This window comes from Aquarana catesbeiana, linkage group LG05 (assembly GCF_042186555.1).
Source record: "Aquarana catesbeiana isolate 2022-GZ linkage group LG05, ASM4218655v1, whole genome shotgun sequence".
Taxonomy (NCBI): domain Eukaryota; kingdom Metazoa; phylum Chordata; class Amphibia; order Anura; family Ranidae; genus Aquarana; species Aquarana catesbeiana.
In genome coordinates this window covers 566,954,527-566,976,521 of record NC_133328.1, presented here as the reverse complement: position 1 = coordinate 566,976,521, position 21,995 = coordinate 566,954,527, and the positions used below count along the sequence as shown (strand labels likewise).

Here is a 21,995-nt window from a genome sequence, read left to right as displayed (position 1 = left end):
TTTCTCTTGCAGCAATTAGTATTTGTTCTTTCGTTCTGTAATAATGAAATTTTGTGATTATATCACGTGGGGGTCCATCTTTCTTTTTGGCTGTGAGGGCTCTGTGTACTCTGTCCAGTTCTAAACGTTCAATAGGGATATCTGGCTTTAGTTCTTGTAATAGAGCAGTAATAGTAGATTGCAGGTCTGTCACAGTTTCAGGTATTCCCCTTATGCGCAAGTTTGAACGTCTGGCTCTATTTTCGTAATCTTCGAGCTTAGTTTGAAGTATTAAATTCTCTTTTTTTAATTGTTCCAATTCTGTTATATTTTCTTGGGTTGTAATTTCAATTTCATCCATTTTTATTTCTAAGGCTGCGGTGCGGTTTCCCAGCTCTCTTATTTCTTTGGTTAGGCTTTTTGTTATTTGGTCTGAGGTTTGTTTTAAAGCCTTATGAAGCATCTTTTCAAATTGTAATAATATTACTGGGGATGCTGAGGAGGCTTGTGGAGAAGTTTGTGAGAGGATTTGTTCTGTATCTGACTCAAATGGAGAGTCTTGCTGTGACATTTTCTGTCTGTGAGAGCGCCCTGATGCTGTATATTGTGAGGTGACTGGAGCTGCTTCAGCTGCAGTGAGTGCCTGTGAGCTCTTTGTGAGGTGATTTTTATTTCTGCCACGGTTTCCTCCCAGTACCATATTTCCTGCCCAAACTTTCACAGTTTGTTCCCTGGGGCAAAAAGGTTCAAATGGATACCTTTTGAGCCTGCAGGCTCCGCTTTGTCCTTCTCTTCTCTCCTCAGCGGTGTGGAGCTCTAACAATGCATGTCTGCTCTTTGAACTTCCTTTTTCTAGTCCCGTCGTACGTCATCGCATTCTAAACGATCGGACTTTGTTGTGATCCTGTGTAGGCAAGTCCGTTTCAGCGGAACTCCGTTGAAAAAAAAGTCAGAGTTCATTCCGACAGAAAAACCAGTCGTGTGTACGCGGCATAAGAGAGCCTGAAGGCGGTGCTTGGTTTTCGGGGCCCAGTACACAGCTAGCCTCCCAAAAAGTCTCACACATGTGGTATCCCCGTACTCAGGAGAAGCAGCAGAATGTAATTTAGGGTGAAATTCCACAAATTCCACATATGCCCATGGCATGTTTGAGCAACATATCATTTAGTGACAGCTTTGTGCAAAAAAAAAAAAAAAGTTTGTAATTTTCCCGAAACTTGTGGCAAAGTATAAAATATTCCATGGACTCAACATGCCTATCAGCAAATAACTTGGGTGTCTACTTTCCAAAAAGGGGTCATTTTGGGGGTTTTGAACTGTGCTGGCATTTTATGCACAACATTAGAAGCTTATGTCACACATCACCCACTCTTCTAACCACTTTCTGACACTTTTTGTTTACATGAAAAAATATTACTAATATTAGAAAATTACTTTGAATCCCCAAACATTATATATTTTTTAAAGCAAAGGCCCTACAGATTAAAATGGTGGGTGTTGCAATTTTTTTTTCACACAGTATTTGTGCAGTGATTTTCAAACGCAATTTAAAAAAAAAAAAAAAAACTTTTTTTAATTTGAATGCACTAAAACACACTATATTGCCCAAATGTTTGATGAAATAAAAAAGATGATTTTATGCCGAGTACATGGATACCAAACACAACATGCTTTAAAATTGCGCACAAATGTGCAGCGGTGACAAACTACATACATTTTTTTAAAAGTTTAGACAATTCTTTACAGGTTACCACTTTAGATTCACAGAGGAGGTCTACTGCTAAAATTACTGCCCTCGATCTGACATTCGCGGTGATACCTCACATGCATGGTGCAATTGCTGTTTTCATATGACACCAGACCGACGCTTGAGTTTGCCTTTGCGCGTGAGCATGGGGAGACAGGGGTGCTTTATTTATTTATTTATTTTTAAATTATTTATTTTGCTTTTTTTTTTTAAACTGTTCCTTTCATTTTTTTTTTAATCATTTTTATTGTTATCTCAGGGAATGTAAATATCCCCTATGGTAGCAATGGGTAGTGACAGGTACTCTTTTTTGAAAAAAATGGGGTCTCTTAGACCCTAGATCTCTCCTCTGCCCTCAAAGCATCTGACCACACCAAGATCGGTGTGATAAAATGCTTTCCCAATTTCCCAATGATGCTGTTTATATCCAGCGAAACCTAAGTCATGAAATGCTCATAGCTTCCGGTTTCTTAGAGATGATTGGAGCCATGCTGGTCTCTGATCAGCTCTATAATCAGCTGGTGACACCACTGGCTGCATTTTCAGGTTCCCTGTTGGGACAGGAGAGCCCGAGTAAACCATGTAAGACGATGGGGGGGGGGGCGTTCCCTCTCACTGCTTGTAACAGCAGTCTAGAGGCTAATTAGTCGCTAGGATTGCTTTTACATGAAAGCCGACCTCTGGCTGAAAAGAATGATACCAAGATGATACCTAAACCTGCAGGCATCATTCTGGTATAACCACTGAAATTCCAGCAACATACCAGTACGTTGCTGGTCCTTGTTGGGCATATATTGTAATGTGGGCTGAATGAAAAAACAGAGATTGATCGGTGGGTATGCCCACCATTAGCATACCGCCCTTCATCCACCCACTTCTAATGATGGGCATACATGCACCATTTTATTTTAACTGTGGTAGGGAAATCACCTCCTACACCACTGGAGTTGCTGATTTACATATTGTGAGAGCAAACACTGTTGCTGTCAAGATAAATAAATCAGTGCTGCAGCTGAATGGCGTACCTGAAAAGCAAAAAATGGTAACGATAAAACATTAACTCAATAAAACAACTTAATTTTTTAACGCAATCTGTGCTTAAAAAATATATGCCCAAGCATGGGGGCAATCCGCCCCTTATGTTAGGAGCAAATTGCTCCTCCACCCCTGCCCCCATGCTTCGGCATATATGCTCTTTTTTTAACTGTGGTGGTGAAATCACCTCCTACAGCACTGGAGTCACGGCTTTACGTATCGTGGGAGCAAACGCTGTTGCTGTCAGAATAAATAAACCCATGCTACAGCTGAATGGCATACCTGCTAAGCAAATGATGGTTAACAATAAAACAAAGTAGCATTGCAGTATAACAGTAAGTCTTACCATACCTGCAAAGCAAATACAATAAAACATAGTAAAAATAAAACATTACCGTTATAGAGAGAGAACAAAAGATATAGAACAATAAAGATCGAGCAATAGAGCGGACAATACAGAGCGAACATAAATGAGAGAACAATAGAGAGAAGAAAAATAAAACCATATAAAACTATTTTTGGCTTTTTTTGTGTGTTTTTTTTTGTAAACGTTCCAGATTAGGGTCTCTCAAAATGTGATGGCCATCTCATCTTTCGAGACCCTGTGTAAGTGTGCCCTAGGACTGTGCAATGCTGTACCCTACGCTAATACTCCACTAGCGTGTGGTAGAGTTTGGAACAGTCACCGATGCAGAGACCAGGTTGGTCAGGACAGGAGGGACAATAAAAGTGGGTGTCACGCCTAAATCTGCGTTTTCTGCAGACACAACATCTTCTTTGGGGATTTATTTGGGTAGGAGTACCAGGGAGGACAGTGAAAATGCCTCTCCTGCAGCCGGCTCACTGCATTTGCGTTGGGAAGTTGGGCAAGAGCACCGTCTGGAAACAGAAGGGCTGTGATGATCTCTTCCTGGAATTTGAGGAAGGATCCAGTTCATCCTGAAGCTTTGTATAGATCATAAGCATTCAGCAGATCCAATTAGAATAAATATACACACACTTTTTTGTACCAGCGTTTGGCCTTACAGGCAATTAGGTACGGCACCAACAACTGGTCGTTGAGGTCCACCCCTCCCATGTTAAGGTTGTATTCGTGGACAGAGAGGGGTTTCTCCACAACACCAGTCAACGTCATATCTATGTGAAGGGAGGACCAAACGAAAACATTCCGTGTATCCCTCCACTTCACTGCTAACAAATTATTACATTTCAAGCAGGCTCTCTCCCCCTGTCTAAGTCAAGATTCTACAAGCCGTTGGGGGAAGCCCCGGCGATTAGATAGCATGGTGCCACATGTGCCAATTCCACAATCAAAAAGGTGACAAAAAAGTGGTACGCTTGTGTAATAATTGTCCACGTACAAGTGGTACCCCTTTCCGTATAAGGATGACACCAAATCCTTCCAGGGCTGAAGTGGTTAATAAAGATACTCTTTGGATTTACACCATATGAAGCTTTCACTATTCTGTGGGACTTTTTGTTGCTTTATCACTTATTATCACTATTTAGAGCACTGCACTTGTGTATAAATATTGTACCATATAGTATATCCTGTATTTAGGTACTGGTTGCTCCCTTCATATATTTCTTTTGTTGTTTATCATACTGGATTTTTTGTTTTACAGCGCAGTGGTTATATATACATTATTATTATTATTATTATTATTATTATTATTATTATTAACGTTATTACTAGTAATGCAATCCACCCTAAATTCACAGAGCCAATTGTCTAACTGGAAATCTCTAGTCTTATGAATCTGTAATAAATCCACAAGACTATAAATTACTATTGCTAAAAAATAAATATGCAAACACCAAATCTAAGAATTGGTAAGCTGCAATATTACAATTTTGTTTTTGGGTTTATTACCACTTTAAGCTTTATAATTAAAAGAGTCTAAAGCACAGTTCTTGCTGCCCATATCAGACAACCAGATTTTGTAATGTTACCAAAGCAGTATGCATGTTAAATGGAAAATCTTTCTGGTTGCTGAGAGCAAAAAGGGCCACATCTAATATTTATCCCAATAGTCTTTTAGTAGTTAATGGAGTAACGTCACTTGAAGACAGAGCTTCTGTGTCATTGCTGCATGAACTGGAAGATTGTCATCAGATGTGACGTCTGGACACCAATATATGCTCAAACAGAGCAGGGCTGCAATGGGAGCCTAAGCTAGATTTCATAGTGGATAAGTGTAATTATGGTTGTATTGTTTTCTTTATGTGTTGCTTAGAGACAGGCATACATTTATTTCACTGTTTCATTTCTGATCCTGTCTCATCTGTGCAGCTCTATGTGATGACTAGCTTCCCAAAATTGCAATAGTGAAAATCACTTTAATAATCCAGGATGGAACCAAACTGGCTCAGCGGTATATATTAGTAGGAGTGTACAAAAGACAGAGCACAGCTGTTCTTTGTCTGAAGTTAAGAGGATATTCCAGTATTACAAAGGGGATACCCTACTGTAGTTTTTTTGCCATTTTTAGAGATGTTTATGACATGGTTACCCAATGTGTTTCTGTGCATTTCAGTCTATTGTTACCAGGGATTACTAGTTTTATCCTTAGGCCTCATGCACAGCAGCCATTGTGCCATCTCTCCTAGATGTCTTTCCTCCTGGCAGCAGCATTTTGGCAGACGTAAACGCTTGTAAACGCGTTTAGCTGTGTTTAGGCGCGTCAAGTGCTTGGGTGTTAGTTATTTGGCCAGAATACCAATTTATTCTGACAACTGAAATTAATTAACGCTCAAGCAGGGTGGATCTAGAGCCTAGTCTTGGGAGGGGCACTGCCAGAAAATATGTTTTTTTGCGGGCAATTTGTTGGGGAAATGGCTGGTGTTGGCGCTTCAATCATCCTAGCACCATGGTTGTTATGGTGTCACAATGATTGAAGCGCATTATTTCTATTATTACGTTGTAATAGAAAATGAAATAGTTCAACTCACCATGATCCAGAATCAGTGGGAGCCCTGGGCGTGTCACTTGCCACCGTCGCCTGCCACCAGATGTGGATTGTTACTTGCCACGTCACCTGTCACCAGATGCGGATTGTCACTTGCCACACATTGCAGATTGTCACTTGCCACGTCACCTGCCACGCGTTGTGAATTGTCACTTGCCACATCACCTGCCACACGTTGCAGATTGTCACTTGCCACGTCACCTGCCACACATTGCGGATTGTCCCTTGCCACATCACCTGCCACAGGTTGCGGATTGTCCCTTGCCATGTCACCTGTCACCAGATGCAGATTGTCACTTGCCACGTCACCTGCCACACGTTGCGGATTGTCACTTGCCACGTCACCTGCCACACGTTGCAGATTGTCACTTGCCTGCTACAATTGTCACTTGCTGTGTCACTTTACTGCTAAGATGGGAATTGTCACTTTCTGTGTCCCAGAGTGAAGTCAGGCAGCAGAGAGATGATGTAATCTCTCTGCTGCCTGTGGCTGCCTGCACAGTGAGGGCGGAATTGCAGAGATGCAGGGCGGGCGCCAGGCGGTGAGAGATGATGTCATCTCTCTGCTCCCCTGCTCACCGCCCTGCTGATTGGCCAGCTGCCAGCTCACCCACCGAGCCGCTCACACACTCACCCGTCCGCCGAGCTGCCCGCCTGCCAAGCCGCCAGCTCACTCACCCACAACTAATTTCTGGTGGAGGGGGGGGGGCAATTGTGTGTGCATGTATGTGTGCATGGACACATAGGCTAACATGGAGGGGCATTTAGAGGCAGAAAAAAAAAGCCAGATGCCTTTCAAGCCAAACTTTGAAATTCTCATATTTTAACAAAAAGGCTTGTTGGGTGTCCATTGTTTATATACATAAAGTTCCTAAGGCAGCTGCAAAGGCAATCAGATAGTTGTCCAGTACAAACCAAAATGTATACAGTAATAGATTTGTAATGTTTCCCTTTGATTCAACAGCCTCTACACTCTATGTTTAAAAACCAGTGACAATGTTGCATATGTAACGATCAGCCATAGCTTTATGACCATGTGTCTAATATTGAGTAGGTTCCCCTTTTGCCACTAAAACAACCCTGACCCATCAAGGCATGGACTCCACTAGACCTCTGAAGGTATGCTGTGGTATCTGGCATCAATTTGTCAGTAGCAGATCTTTTAAGTCCTATAAGTTGCAAAGTGGGACCTCCATGGATCAGACTTGTTTTTTCAGCAAATCCTACAGATGTTCATTGAATTGAGATCTGGAGAATTTAGAAACCAAGTCATTAGCTCAAATTGATTGCTGTGTTCCTCAAACTGTTCCTGAACCAATTCCGCAGTGTGGCAGCGTATAATATCCCATTGAAAGAGGCCACCGTCATCAGAGAATACTGTTTTCATGAACGGGTATACCTGGTCAGTACCAATGTTTAGGTAGGTGGTACGTGTCAAGTAACATTCACATTAACGGCAGGACCAAGGTTTACCAGCAGAACATTGCCCAAAGCATTATACTACCACCACCGGCTTGCCTTCTTGCCATACTGCATCCTGGTGCCATCTCTTTCCCAGGTAAGTGATGTACATGCACCCAGCTATCCAGCTATGAAAAAGAAAATGTGATTCATCGGACCAGGCCACCTTTTCCATTTCTCTGTGGTCCAGTTCTGATGCTCATGTGCCCATTGTAGGCACTTTTGGCTGTGGACATGGGTCAGCATGGGAACGCTGACTGGTCTGTAGCTTACCCTATACACAACAAACTATGATGTCCATTTTTTCTACTTTCACCACATCAGCTTCATGAACAACATGATCAACTTATCCCACTGATATTCAAATGCCATTGTAACAAAATACTCAAAGTTATTCACTTAACCTGTCAGTGGTCATAAATGTATGACTGACCGGTATAAGTGCACTTATATATTTACTGCTGTTGTATCATACTGGCCTAAAAAAACAAAGACAACAACAAAAGCAGCTTTTGCTGCAATATTCAGCTTCAATCTTTTTCTGCCACTAGATGCCCTTAATCTGATGACCAGCATCACCAAACCCTCTTCCTGGGAGCCCAGGTCATCCTGGACCCTCCTGCCTGTGACTGGACAGTGAAAGGAGAAGCAGCACAATAATGATCTCATGTTTCTGTCACTCTGCTTTCTCCATCTATCAGCATGCTTTTTTTCCAGCACATAACCTGATTGGTGTCTTGTGCTACTACTTCCTCTCACACTCCATTGCTTCTGTAGCAGCATCTGGTGTGCACTCATAGTAAACATTATTGATACACAGATTACAATGCATCACACTATTTACTGTTTTTTACAACTTTTTTGAAATGCCACACAGTGACATTCATTTTTTTCACAGCAGATCTTTATAATGAGGGTGCACTGCATTGAAACATACTGCAGTGAAAAAAAGTAGAAGTGGGAGAAGAACCCTCAGATTCTGTGCATGGACTCCAAATATGCCAAATATGGGTGTATCATGAAAGATGGACTTATGTTTTAATATGTCCGTTATATCTGCCCAAAGTTCAGCTTTAAAGTAAAATGTCAGCTTTAAGCTTTGCATACACTAGTAGAAGTTCAAATGAAAATTCTTAGGAAAATTTGTATGAAAATTCTCAGAACATTTGAATGTCATTCGAAAGTAGTTCAAGAACATTCGATTTTGGAATGAATGGACTTTACCAAACAAAAACCACATACACTATTAGAAATTTGTACTTTTGAGAAAAAATTTCCATCCTGCAACAAAGTTTACTATGCTTCAGTTATGAATGGACACAGGAGCAATTGGTACTGATCACTCACTGTGTTCATTCGGAAAAGGAAGGGGCCAGTAAATTACATATTTACTGACCCCTTCCCCTGCTCTTCATCCGGAAATGATCCCTATAAGCCCAAAACAGGAGCCAGCGACAGGGGAGGGAAGCCGGCAGAGCTGTAGGGGAGGGGGGCACACAGGGGGGCCCTGGACAGTGGGTGGAAGGGGCTGATCCTAGAGGAAGAAAGGAAGAAGAAAGGAAAAAATCCAGCAGTGCTGCAGGGGGGATCCACAATAGTCACAAAGCAGTACAGCTGGTCCTTCTGCCGACAGGTGCCTGGACCCCCTTTTGAACTGATGGGAGCTGGTACAGGAGGGCCAGCTGTACTGCCTTATCAGCAGGCCCTGCTGGTGTCAACAATTAATAGCATGAATGTTTCTTGCTCTCAGCAGGAATGGGGAGATAAATGGGTTTATTGCCTGACCATAATACCCATTGTGACGTTAAATTGATGGATGATCTATAGCGGTGCTGCTTTCACAATTATAATAGTGGTGACTGCTGAAGAAAACCAAATCATCAAGGGTTTCAGCCAGTCAAAACAACACTGTGGTTTTCATCCAGAGAAGTTTGTCAAAACATTTGAGAAGAGATGGTAATTTCAAGATTTAGTGTCAAATTAATATAATTGAAGTTGCAGCCAAGAGCATTACGGTTGCTAGGCGAGAGTTCCAAAACAACTGCTAACAAAGGACTCCGATGTGTAAATCTGCAAGGAAAAGCCCAAATTTCACAAGTTACAGTCCACATTTCAGTTTACAGAAATAAAATCCACATAAAGAGCCATTAGACAATGCTAACGGGTAACTCCCTAGCTGGAGTGGTAATACGAGTGTCAGCAAGCTAGCCAGCAGTTATTAAAGCTCATCTCCAGGCAGATATACAGTAGAATACACAAATAATGTAACTCTGTATTTGTATTTTAAACCCTGCCAGAACAGTGACACTAATGAGGTCATCACTTTGTATTCTACTCCTGTCAACATGTTCAGTACTGGGGAAATAATAGAACCCTCATTGTTTCAGACTGTTGACCCTTTCATTTCTCAGTGAGTGGTGAGTGCTGCTATAGAACACATTTTATGAATACATCATGGGAATTTATAGAAATTTATATATATATATATATATATATATATATATATATATATATATATATATATAGATAGATAGATAGATATTTAGCGCTGGTAGATTTTCAATCTACTGCTTATAGGTAAATTTAGTGGGTTATCTGTTTATACATAGTCAGATTTGCCTCTGTTCCAGCTTAGCTGAGTATGTAGTGCATGTAGTTTCACACTGTGCCTGTGGGTGTCGTTGTCACCACGGGTCGGTGTTGGAAAGGCAACACGTTGAAGCGTATGAGTGCTCCTCTGTCCCGGAGATAACTCGGTGGAGGTGGTCCTCCGAGTTGCATTCTGGGAGAGGGTATTTATGGGACAGACGCCATGTTTTAGGGTTCGTTTTCGTTCCACCTGCTGGCCCTCCTGCCCGACAGGTATGTGCTAAGAGTACTACCTCATGGTCCTCCAATCGGGAGGCCCACGTCGCTGCAGCGTGTGGGTGGGCCCAGAAGCCTGTTTGGGGCCTATCACAGCGGCAGAGGAATGGTCCTGGGCTGTCTGTCCTACGGGAAGAAGCTGGACAACTGAGAAGATCCCAGGGGAGGACCCGTCATGGAAGGATCATGCAGAGTGCTGGTCTGGAGAGGGGCCTGGTGACTCAGTTGGAGGAGGCATCCTAAAGTAATCCTACCGCATAGTACTGCCGTGTTGGCTTAAAGGTTGTAGTGCTGTGTTTGCTGTTCATCGTAAACCATTGCATCCTGTGGCAGAGGATCGTACGGGTTTTGTTCCAATCAAGTCTGTGGCAGAGACTTTTGCTCGTGCTGCGTACTGGCTGCTAGGTTAGTGAGAGAAACCTATCCAGGCGGGCAAAGATTCAACTCTACAGAGAGAGTATATTCATCTACAAGTTTTCAATTCCTAATACTACACTAACAAAAGGTATTTGAACTTCCCTGCAACTCTCTTTCTACCTCTTTCCTGCTACTTCCTTCAATTTACGTTTATTAAAGCATTGGAAAAGATATTCAAGTGTTCGGTGCCTACATTGTCTGGTGTTAAACTCTACGGGACCCTAGACCCGGTTCTGGTGAAATAGAGGTAACGAAGGTGACAGTAACAGCCCACTATAAACCAGCAGCTCCACCGTGAGTTATTACTACATGTGGGGGCTCGTCCGGGATTTGTTAGCCATCAACCTCCCGCAGGCCTGAGAAGTATTTCACCAGGAGTTTACGTTGGAATAAATTTCTGGACTTTGTCAAATTTTGGAGAGAAGAAGGGGTTAAAGAGCAGGACTTTATTTCTGACTGCGTAGGCTGTGGGTGAGAAGTAAAAGCCTGGGAGCTACGTGATCAGAAGAACAAGTAGGAGGAGCCTAACCTACTTGTTGCCGCGTGGGATGCGTGTGTGTGTGTTTGGCGCCAGAGGAGAAGAGAGGCCTCGTGATCGTGCTGAGAAGATCAGAGTGCGGCCATGTCTTCTTTTCCATTGATACCGTCAACTATGGGACCTAAGATGTTCCCTACGAGTACCGCTACGGGTGCTATGCTGACCAGAACCTTGCTGACAGATACCGGCATTCGTCTGAAACCACAGGCGAGGTATGTTCCCTACACAGTTGGAGATATTGAAGGGCTGGGCATGCTTTGCCACAAGTGTTTGCAGTGCGGAGAATATTTGTTTATAGTGGAGCAACCTACTATGTCACCCCGTGCTTATCGGGTGGACTGGGCTACAGGTATTACAGTCTGGCTTTCGCTCGCAGCACTCCACGGAAACTGCCTTACTAAAACTGACTAACGATTTACTAACTGCTAAAACCAACAGCCAGTACTCCATACTCCTACTACTTGACCTTTCTGCGGCCTTTGATACTGTTGACCTCCCGCTCCTTCTCAATAAACTACATTCCCCTGGCCTCCGAGATTCTGCTCTATCCTGGTTCTCTGCCTATTTATCACAATGCTCCTTCAGTGTCACCTACAACTCTATCTCCTCCTCTCCATTGCCCCTTTCTGTGGTGGTCCCCCAAGGCTCGGTTCTTGGACCCCTTCTCTTCTCTATCTACACCTCCTCCTGTGGTCACTTAATAACTGCCCGAGGCTTCCAATACCACTTATACACTGATGACACCCAAATCTATCTGTCTACTCCTCACCTCACTCCTTCAGTCTCCTCGAGCATTACTAACTTACTATCTGACATATCAGCATGGATATCGCACCACTTCCTTAAACTAAATCTCTTTAAAACTGAGCTATTAATATTCCCCCCCCGCCCGTGCCCCCCTCCATGACTTTTCCATCAAAATCAACAATGCAACCATCAGTCCCTCCCCTCACGCCAGGGTACTAGGTGTAATCCTAGACTCTGACTTGTCATTTCAGCCTCAAATCCAATCGTTCTCAAAAGTTTGTAGAATTCACCTCCGTAACATCTCTAAAATTTGCCCCTTTTTAACAAATGAAACCACCAAGCTCCTCATTCATTCCCTTGTTATCTCTCGCCTTGACTATTGCAACTCCCTTCTCATTGGCTTACCTCTCCATAGGCTATCCCCTCTTCAGTCTATCATGAATGCTGCTGCCAGACTTATGCACCTTACCAACCGCTCAGTGTCTGCCAACCCTCTCCTCCAATCCCTACACTGGCTCCCAATCACCCAGCAAATTAAATTCAAAATACTAACCACAACATACAAAGCCATTCACAACTCTGCCCCGAGCTACATCACTAATCTTGTCTCCAAATATCACCCAAATCGACCTCTCCGCTCTTCTCAAGACCTCCTGCTTTCAAACTCACTCATCTCCTCCTCCCATGCTCGTCTCCAGGATTTCTCCAGAGCCTCTCCCATCCTCTGGAACTAGCTACCTCCATCTATCCAGCTATCCCCTACTTTTGCTACCTTTAGGCCATACCTGAAAACTCATCTCTTCAGGAAAGCCTATCACGTCTCCAACTAATCTCCTACCACTTCCACCAGCTCATTCCCCACAGTTACAACCTTTTGTACCACCTGCCCCACCCTATTAGATTGTAAGCTCTTCTGAGCAGGGCCCTCTTAATCCTCTTGTATTTTATTGTATTATAACTGTATTGTCTCCCTTTTATATTGTAAAGCGTTGCGTAAACTGTTGGCACTATATAAATCCTAAATAATAATAATAATAATGTAACCAGTAATGTGTACCTCCAGGCTATGATATATACCATTCCAATGGTCCCAAAAAAGTGTCAAAAATCTCCAATCTGTCCGTCGCAATGATGCAGTACCGCTAAAAATTGCATATCACCGCCATTACTAGTAAAAAAAAAAAATAATAATAATAAAAATGCCATAAATCTTTCCCATAGTTTGCAGACGCTATAACTTTTGTGCAAACCAGTCAGTATGCGCTTATTGCATTTTTTTGGGGGTTTTTTTACCAGATATATGTAGAAGAATATATATTGGCCTCAACGGATGAAGAAATTTGTTTTGTTTTTTTTAAACTTTTGGGGATATTTATTATAGAAAAAAGTAAAAAATATTGTTTTTTTTTTTTTTTTTTCAAAATTGTTGCTTTTTTTGTTTATAGCGCAAAAAATAAAAACTGCAGAGGTGATCAAATACCACCAAAAGAAAGTTCATTTGTGGGAAAAAAAGGACGCAAATTTCATTTGGGTACAGTGTCGAACGACCGCACAATCGTCAGTTAAAGCGACGCAGTTCCATATTGTAAAAAGTGCTCTGGTCAGGAAGGGGGTAAAATCTTGCGGGTCTGAAAGTGATTTTCCTGAGTCGGAAGAGGAAGAACTCATGTGAGGTATCGCCGCGATCTTTAGAGCGAGAGCAATAATTCTAGCCCTAGACCTCCTCTGTAATGCAAAACATGCAACCTGTAGAATTTTTTAACCGTCGCCTATGGAGATTTTTGAGGGTAAAGTTTGACGCCATTCCACGAGCAGGCGCAATTTTGAAGCGTGACATGTTGGGTATCAATTTACTCAGCATAACATTATCTTTCACAATATAAAAAAAAATTGGGCTAACTTTATTGTTGTCTGATTTTTTTATTCAAAAAAGTGAATTTTTTCCAAAAAAAAGCGCGCTTGTAAGACCGCTGCGCAAATACGGTGTTAAAAAAAGTATTGCAATGACCGCCATTTTATTCTCTAGGGTGTTAGAAAAAAAAAACAATATATAATGTTTGGGGGTTCTAAGTAATTTTCTAGCAAAAAAAACTGTTTTAAACACGTAAACACCTACATTCCAAAATGAGGCTGGTCCTTAAGTGGCTAGACAAAGTTCTGGGCCACATCTAGCTGGCCAGCAGAAGGTGCAGAACAAGCATTTCTTTATTACTGACGATTGCTGTGAAATTCTTCTATAGCTACTTTCACTAGTTGGGGTTACCCCTAGCAGGTGAAAGAAAAGAAGGACGTACTAAACTGCATATTGGGATGATGGGATGATTGGATTATTCAATAATCCGATCATCCCATCATCCCAATATGCAGTTTAGTACGTCCCAAGAAAAGATACACCCTTGGGCATTTACTATTTTCTGCCTGATAATCAAATTGCTCAGCTGTTGTACTATCACCATCTAATACTTTGTGATGGCTGCTGCTATTGTTTATGTGTTTATAATGTGGTACATCTTGCAGCTGTGAGCTAATAGAGCATAATACTTCCTTCTGGTTGATTCACCATTGCATAATTTTCTTGCTCATTCACCTGTGACAATATACTTTGCTTATAGTTAAACGATTTGGTGTCATTTTCTGGTGCCTTTGCATTACTGTGTTTGAGGCTATAGCTATATATATATATATATATATATATATATATATATATATATATATATATATATATATAGGCACATGTATCTACAGCAATATCCTCAGCCCAACCAGGTGTGTCAGAGAGTACTGTTCACAGACTTGGGACAGAGGACCCGATATATTAAGTGGCTCCTTCGTGGGTAAGCACTACATAATATTTCATGCTTAAGGGGAACCCAGACCAATAAGATAAGCAATATCATAGCACTTTGTTCTTAAGATACTATAAGGGGGGGGGGGGGGGAGCAATGGAAGAACCACTTAACCTCATATATTATGTTATTGAATTGACCAAATGTTCTGATAAGTAGATGTGGTACCCACATCCTAATTGTTATACGGATTGGGTTGGAAATTGTGTTGGTGCTCTGTGGGAATTAGTAAACTATGTGAAGGATTGATTTAGTCCAAGTAGCTGTTGATATCATCTGTATATCCACTATGAGTAGTTTTTGTGGTGTACTGATATAATTTAGTGTATAGTAACACTGCATATACCCAAAATATAGCTTTGTGATTGGTTATGACTATGGATAACCATGTCTTCCCTACTCTATAAACCAGAGACGTGGAAATGTTGGAAGCCTCGATAGACCAAATGTGGTTTATTGCAGTGCTCTGTAGACCTTGTTACTAATAAGACATGTGGGCATTGCACAAGAAAAGGTTAAATTAATTGTATTGCACTTATCCATGAGTATATGTTCCAAGATACTATTATATGACAAAATATGGACCTATGGCTGGAGCACGGTGGTAGGCAGGGTATGTTTTTTGAGGCTTTAATATACAATGCCTTGCAAAAGTATTCAACCCCTTGGCATTTTTTTGTGTTTTGTTGCCTCACAACCTGGAATTAATATGGATTGTTTGAGGATTTGTATCATTTAATTTACAGAATATGCCCACAACTTTAAAAATGTTTTTTTATTTTTTTATTGTGAAGCAAACAACAAATAGGACAAAATAACAGAAAAAGTCAATGTGCATAACTATTCACCCCCCTAAAGTCAATACTTTGTAGAGCCACCTTTTGCGGCTATCACAGCTCCAAGTCACTTTGGATAAATCTCTATGAGCTTGCCACATCTTTCCACTGGGATTTTTGCCCATTCCTCCTTGCAAAACTGCTCCAGCTCCTTCAAGTTGGATGGTTTGCACTTGTTAACAGCATTTTTTAAGTCTGACCACAGATTTTCTTTTGGATTGAGGTCTGGGCTTTGACTAGGCCATTCCAACACATTTAGATGTTTCCTCTTAAATCACTCAAGTGTTGCTTTAGCAGTGTGTTTGAGGGTCATTGTCCTGCTGGAAGGTGAACCTCCGTCCTAGCCTCAAATCACACACAGAGTGGTACAGGTTTTGCTCAAGAATATCCCTGTATTTAGCACCATCGATCTTCCCCTCAACTCAGTTTCCCAGTTCCGACTGCTGAAAAACATCCCAACAGCATGATGCTACCACCACCATATTTCACTGTGGGGATGGTGTTCTTTAGGTGATGTGATGTGTTGGGTTTGCGACAGACATAGCGTTTTTTTTTGATGGACAAAAATTTCAGTTTTAGTCTCATCAGACCAAAGCACTTTCCTCCATACATTTTGGGAGTCTCCCACATGCCTTTTCGCAAACTCAAAACGTGCCATTTTGTTTTTTGCTGAAAGTAATGGCTTTCTTCTGGCCACTCTGCCATAAGCCCAACTCTATGGAGCGTACGGCTTATTGTCGTCCTATGTACAGATACTCCAGTCTCTGCTGTGGAACTCTGCAGCTCCTCCAGGGTTACCTTAGGTCTCTTTGCTGCCTCTCTGATTAATGCCCTCCTTTACTGGTCCGCGAGTTTTGGAGTGCGGCCATCTCTTGGCAGGTTTGGTGTTGTGCCATGTTCTTTCCATTTGGTTATGATAGGTTTGATGGTGCTCCTTGGGATCATCAAAGATTTGGATATTTTTTTATAACCTAACCCTGACTTGTACTTCTCAACAACATTGTCCCTTACTTGTTTGGAGAGTTCCTTGGTCTTTATGGCAGTGTTTGGTTAGTGGTGCCTCTTGCTTAGGTGTTGCAGCCTCTGGGGCCTTTCAAAAAGGTGTGTATATGTAATGACAGATCATGTGACACTTAGATTGTACACAGGTGGACATAATTTCACTAATTATGTGACTTCTGAAGGTAATTGGTTGCACCAGAGTTTTTTTCATAACAAAGGGGGTGAAATACATACGCGCATGCCAATTATCAGTTTTTTATTTCTGAAAAATAGTTTTATGTATATATTTTTCTAATTTTACTTCACCAACTTAGACTATTGTGTTCTGATCCATCACATATAATTCAGATTAAAAAAAAATTTAATTAAAGGCTGTAATGTAACAACATAGGTAAAAAGCCAAGGGGGGTGAATACTTTTGCAAGGCACTGTATTTTTTCCTGTAAACTTGCCTTTGATAAACCACTGCACAAATATCATGTAACATAAACAATTGCAAATACAACCGTTTTATTCTGCAGGGCCTCTGCTTAAAAAAATTATATATATAATGTTTGGGGATTCTAAGGAATTTTCTAGCAACAAAGTGCAGCGTTTTACATGGATGAGAGAAATGTCAGAATTGGCCCTGACTGGAAGTGTTTCAAAAAGGTGCAGTGACTTTTTCCCTGCAGAAAAGACAGGCACAGCAGCCCATTGAAATAAATAAGCTGCCATGCCCGCTCAAACATGGCACACAGAGCTGCATAGATGACGTGAACTGGGTCTTGGGGCTTTTGACTCACATAGAGCCACAATAAAAAATGTGTAGCACCCTCTAGTTAGGTAGGTGCTAGAGTGAGGATTTTTCTGGAGAGTAGGAAAATTTAGGCAGGTCTAGCTGGTAGTTAGGCCTGTTTGTTTTCATTCTGGGCTGGGAGTGGCTCAGGGCAGGGCTGGGTGACTTACAGGTAGCATTACTGTCACCTCACTCTTCTTTCTAGAAAGTGCTGGAAGGAGAGGATAGGAGGAGAGGTGGAGCTGTCTGGGGTATCTTGAGGAGCCTTGACCAATGGGCAGGTCTCCTTAAATACCTGGGGTCAGCCCAGCTGGGGAGCAGGATGGAAGAGCTGGAGTGAGAGAGTGTGGAGGCTGTCGGGGGCCCACGGGGAGCTCCCCAGTCTGGGGGGGGTGACCCTGGGCCTGGGGCTCAGGTGGATCCAGGAGGAGTGAAGGGATCCTGGAAGGGGAGGCACATGAGAGAGCAGGAGAGAGGACAGCAGGAGAGAACATTTCTAAGAATCTGCAGGGAGGACAACTGGTCACAGCCAAGAGGGGTAGTGAGTGAGCACAGTCGGGAGGACTGGGGAAGCACGCCTGAGAGAAGTGGGAGATTGTAGTTTTAGATGGGTGCAGAACCAAGAGAGAGGACTGTGGGAAAGGCAATGGAAAGAGGTCTCTGCTGTCAGGCTGGTTGGCAGGGCCTGAAGAGAGCTATCGGGGAGTGATAGCTGAATAGAGGACAGCTAGCACCTGAACTATTTCTACACCACAGGGGCCTGGGGCCCCTGCCTGCAAAAGGCAGTTCATTCAGGCCTGGCTGAATTAGTGTCAGGCCTAACCATGCAATGCTAGCTAGTCTGGAGGTAATGCCGCGTACACACGGTGGGACTTTTCAGCTACAAAAGTCCGACAGCCCGTCCGACAGACTTTCGACAGACTTTCAACGGACTTTTGGCGGACTTTCAACAGACTTGCCTACACACGATCACACCAAAGTCCGACGCATTCGTACGTGATGACATACACCGGACTAAAATAAGGAAGTTGATAGCCAGTAGCCAATAGCTGCCCTAGCATGGGTTTTTGTCCGTCGGACTAGCATACAGACGAGCGGATTTCTGGGTCCGGTAGAGTTACGATGTAAAGATTTGAAGCCTGTTCCAAATCTAAAGTCCGTCAGATTTGCGACTGGAAAAGTCCGCTGAATGTCCGGTGAAGCCCACACACGATCGGATTGTCCGCCGGATTTGGTCCGTCTGCGTCCGTCGGACAAGTCCGGTCGAAAAGTCCGACCGTGTGTACGCGGCATAACAGTCTGCCGCAAGTGACGTGCTGGAGGAGGGTAGTATAAGTGGTCTTAAGCAAGTTTTGTGCTGTAGAGAAGACTGGAAGTGTATATAGAAGTCCCAAGCAAGTTGCATTGAATTTCCTGAGCATTCCATAATTTCCCATTTCCCATCAGAGTTTAATCCCTCAATGAATAAAACAAAAACAAAGCTTATTGACTGTTCTATGTCTCTGAGCGAATGAGAGATGGATGTCTGGCTGGGCAGGGTGACAGGTGAACTACAACATTCAGCAACCCCCACGGGGGCATGGCTACACATGTGTAAGTGGAAGTAATAACAGTGGCTAACTGGGCCCCAGGGAGTCCCATTTAACATTCTTGGAGATAGGTAGCTGAGGGGTCTTGCTGCTGTACTTTACATGGCAGCAGCAATAGAAAGCTTTTAATATTATGTTTTGGAAATGCCAACTCCAAAACATAAGGTAGTAGTTACTGTCTCCTGTAAAACACCCTCCTCCCCCCAACGACTCTATTTTTATGCTTGGAAAATACCTTTTAATTAAAGCTAAATGCTCCTTCTAGAATTGTCTGTGGAATAAGTAAATATTCAAAGTTTATTTTCAACTTACTTTATCTCTTGCTTTACCCTTCCACAATCCACGTGTTGCTCTGTTTTCCGATCTCACTGATTTATGCACAGCGGTTGTGTGTCTCCTGCGTTCTGTATTCTGCTTTTGGCCCCAGCGCTGCATTCTGTCCAATCCTCAGATGCCATGCCAAGTGTTACATAGTGCTTTGCTTGTATAAAAGCTGGTGAGATGTCTGTGTAAGGTGAAGAGCCTCTCTCAGCCCTAATGACCACTACAGCATATGATGGTTGGCTGTCACTTGTACTACACAGCCAGCAGCACAATTGCATAGAGGCAAATGCAGTTTGCAGCATAAATACACAGATGGAAACTACTCTAACCCAACGTGATATTTTTCTAACCCCTGTAACCCATACTGGTTTAATTGAATTGGCTGCAATTTTTTATCAGTTAGTATAAGCTAAATTTTTATAGATCTATATGTGATGAAATATATAACCACCATTAACATACGAAGAAACATGTAAGACATTTTTCACCAATTCAGACCTATTTTAGGCTAATTCTGCTTTTATCTGTACCACATTAACCACTTATGCCCAAGCCATTTTTCAGCTTTCAGCGCTGTCACATTTTGAATGACAATTGCGTGGTCATACAACACTGTAACCTTGTGAAAGTTTTATAATTTTTTTTCACACAAATAGAGCTTTCTTTTGGAGGGATTTAATCATTGCTGGGATTTTTATTTTTTTCTTGAAGTTTTTCTTAGTTTCTGTCAGTAAATTTTGTAAATTAGTAATTTTTCTCCTTCACTGATGTGCGCTGATGAGGCTGCACTGATGGGCACTAATAGGCTGCACTGATGGGCACTGATGAGGTGGCATTTATGGGCACTGATGAGGTGGCACTAATGAGGAGGCACTAATATTCTGCACTTATGGGCACTGATAGATGGCACAGATGAACACTGATAGGCGGCACTGATGAGTGGCACTGGTGGGCATTGATAGGTGGCACTGGTGGGCACTGATAGGTGGCACTGACGGGCCCTGATAGGCGGCATGTATAAGTGGCACTGATGGGCATTAATGGGTATCACTGATAGGCGGCACTAAAAGCCAGCACTGACTGGCATCACTAATGGGCACTGATTTCTGGCTGTGGTGGGCACTGATTGTTGGAACTGGTGGGCATTGATTACTGGCACTGGTTGGCACTGGTTAGCATGGGTTGCTGGCACTGGTGGCGCTCTAATGTAATCAGGGCACTGATCATCAGTGCCCTGATTACATCTCTCACTGTCCCCTACGAGGAAATGGCGCTGATCGGCTCTCCTCGCCACACACTCTGTCAGTGTGAGACAAGGAGAGCCGATTACCGGCACTTCCTTGTTTACATGTGACCGGCTGTCATTGGACACAGCCGATCACATGAGTAAAGAGCCCTTTACAAAGATCAGGGTCACGCCGTCTCCTAGGAACACGGCGCAATCGCCGCGCTGCACACCCCCTCAGGCACACAGAAGTGGCAGTTAGGGTGCGCCGTCATACGACGTCCACCCAGAATGAGAGCCGCACCGTCCCGCCTTCATTTGACGTTGGGCAGGCGGCAAGTGGTTAAAGTGGTTGTAAAGACTGATGGTTTTTTACCTTGATGAATTTCCTCCATTAAAGTAAAAAACCTTCTGTGCCAGAGGATTCCCCCCTTATACACACCTCCCCCCTTATGGTGGCACTCCAAAGAGGAGGTGCCAGGAGCACCCACCAGAAAAGAGGAGGATCAGGGCTGCTCTGTGCAAAACCATTGCACAGAGCAGGTAAGTATAACATGCTTGTTATTTTAATAACAAAAAATTTTTTAAAAAGCGAAGGTTTAATATCACTTACATTGCAAAAAGTTGGAAGAGAGAAAATAGGAAAAAATGGCGTACATTGAATATAATATTATATTGCATAAGAAGCAAGATTATAAACTTGCAGGTATAATAAGTACATGCACATCCAAACAGCCAGTCGGTAATGTCAATGGCATCGAACCATTTTAAAGTGGTAGTTAAGTGGTTGTAAAGTCACTGTGCCTAATTACTATAATCCCCTCTCTTATAGGAAGGTATGTTGCAGTGTCTTTGTTTTATAAAAATTATGCAGCACAATACCTTATTTTAGAGCGTCGCTGTGGGGTCAGGTGAAATCCCACCACTCTCCTTCCCCGATCTGAAGACTACAGCAGGAAGGGCTGAGATTCCCCTCTGACGTCAGCCAGAAGGAGAGGAGGAGAGCGCCTGGCGGTCAAATGACTGTACATTGCACTCTGCAATAAGATATTGAGCTGCATAATTTTTATAAAACAAAGACACTGTGCAACATAGCTTCATATAACGGAAGTAACTTTACACAGAATAGTGACAGGAGGGGAGGGGTGAGGAGCAGATCTGCACTGACTCAATAGCTGACAGGCAGGGAGGAGGGAGGGGGAGAAGGGGAGAGGGCTGACGGAGGCACGTATCATGGATCAGCAGCCATGATTACCGTGGTCAGCATACTCAGGGAGACACAGGAACAGGCAGGATCAACCAAGTATTTTACAGCATAGAGAGGGACAAATGACCCTGAACAGCACTATTCTGTATAATGTGGTTTAAAGGAACAGGATCTTTTTTTTTTTTTCTTAGGGTTACAACCACTTTAAAGCGTAGTTCCACCCATTTAAAAGTCAGCAACTACAAAAAGTGTAGCTGCTTTTTTTTAATAAACAAACACTCACCTCTCCCACGGTCCAGCAATGTGGCTGCCCAAAGCCTAGTTTCTCCCCCCCTCCTTTCTGCGGCGCTGGCATTGGAAGTGTGGGTGACCGGCTGTGGCTTTACAGCCAGGCATGCACTGTACATGTGCGAGCCGCGCTGCGCATTGT

General features: G+C 42.8%; 1 long non-coding RNA gene across 1 annotated transcript in view; it reads right to left on the bottom strand.

Annotated features, from left to right (window-relative positions):
• Positions 1-19,486, bottom strand: part of LOC141146142 (uncharacterized) — a 69,875-nt gene extending 50,389 nt beyond the window's left edge. Inside the window, exon 1 of the long non-coding RNA XR_012244726.1 lies at positions 19,122-19,486. This is a non-coding gene — a long non-coding RNA (uncharacterized lncRNA). The remainder of the gene's footprint in view (positions 1-19,121) is intronic.
• Between the last annotated feature and the right edge of the window lie 2,509 nt (positions 19,487-21,995).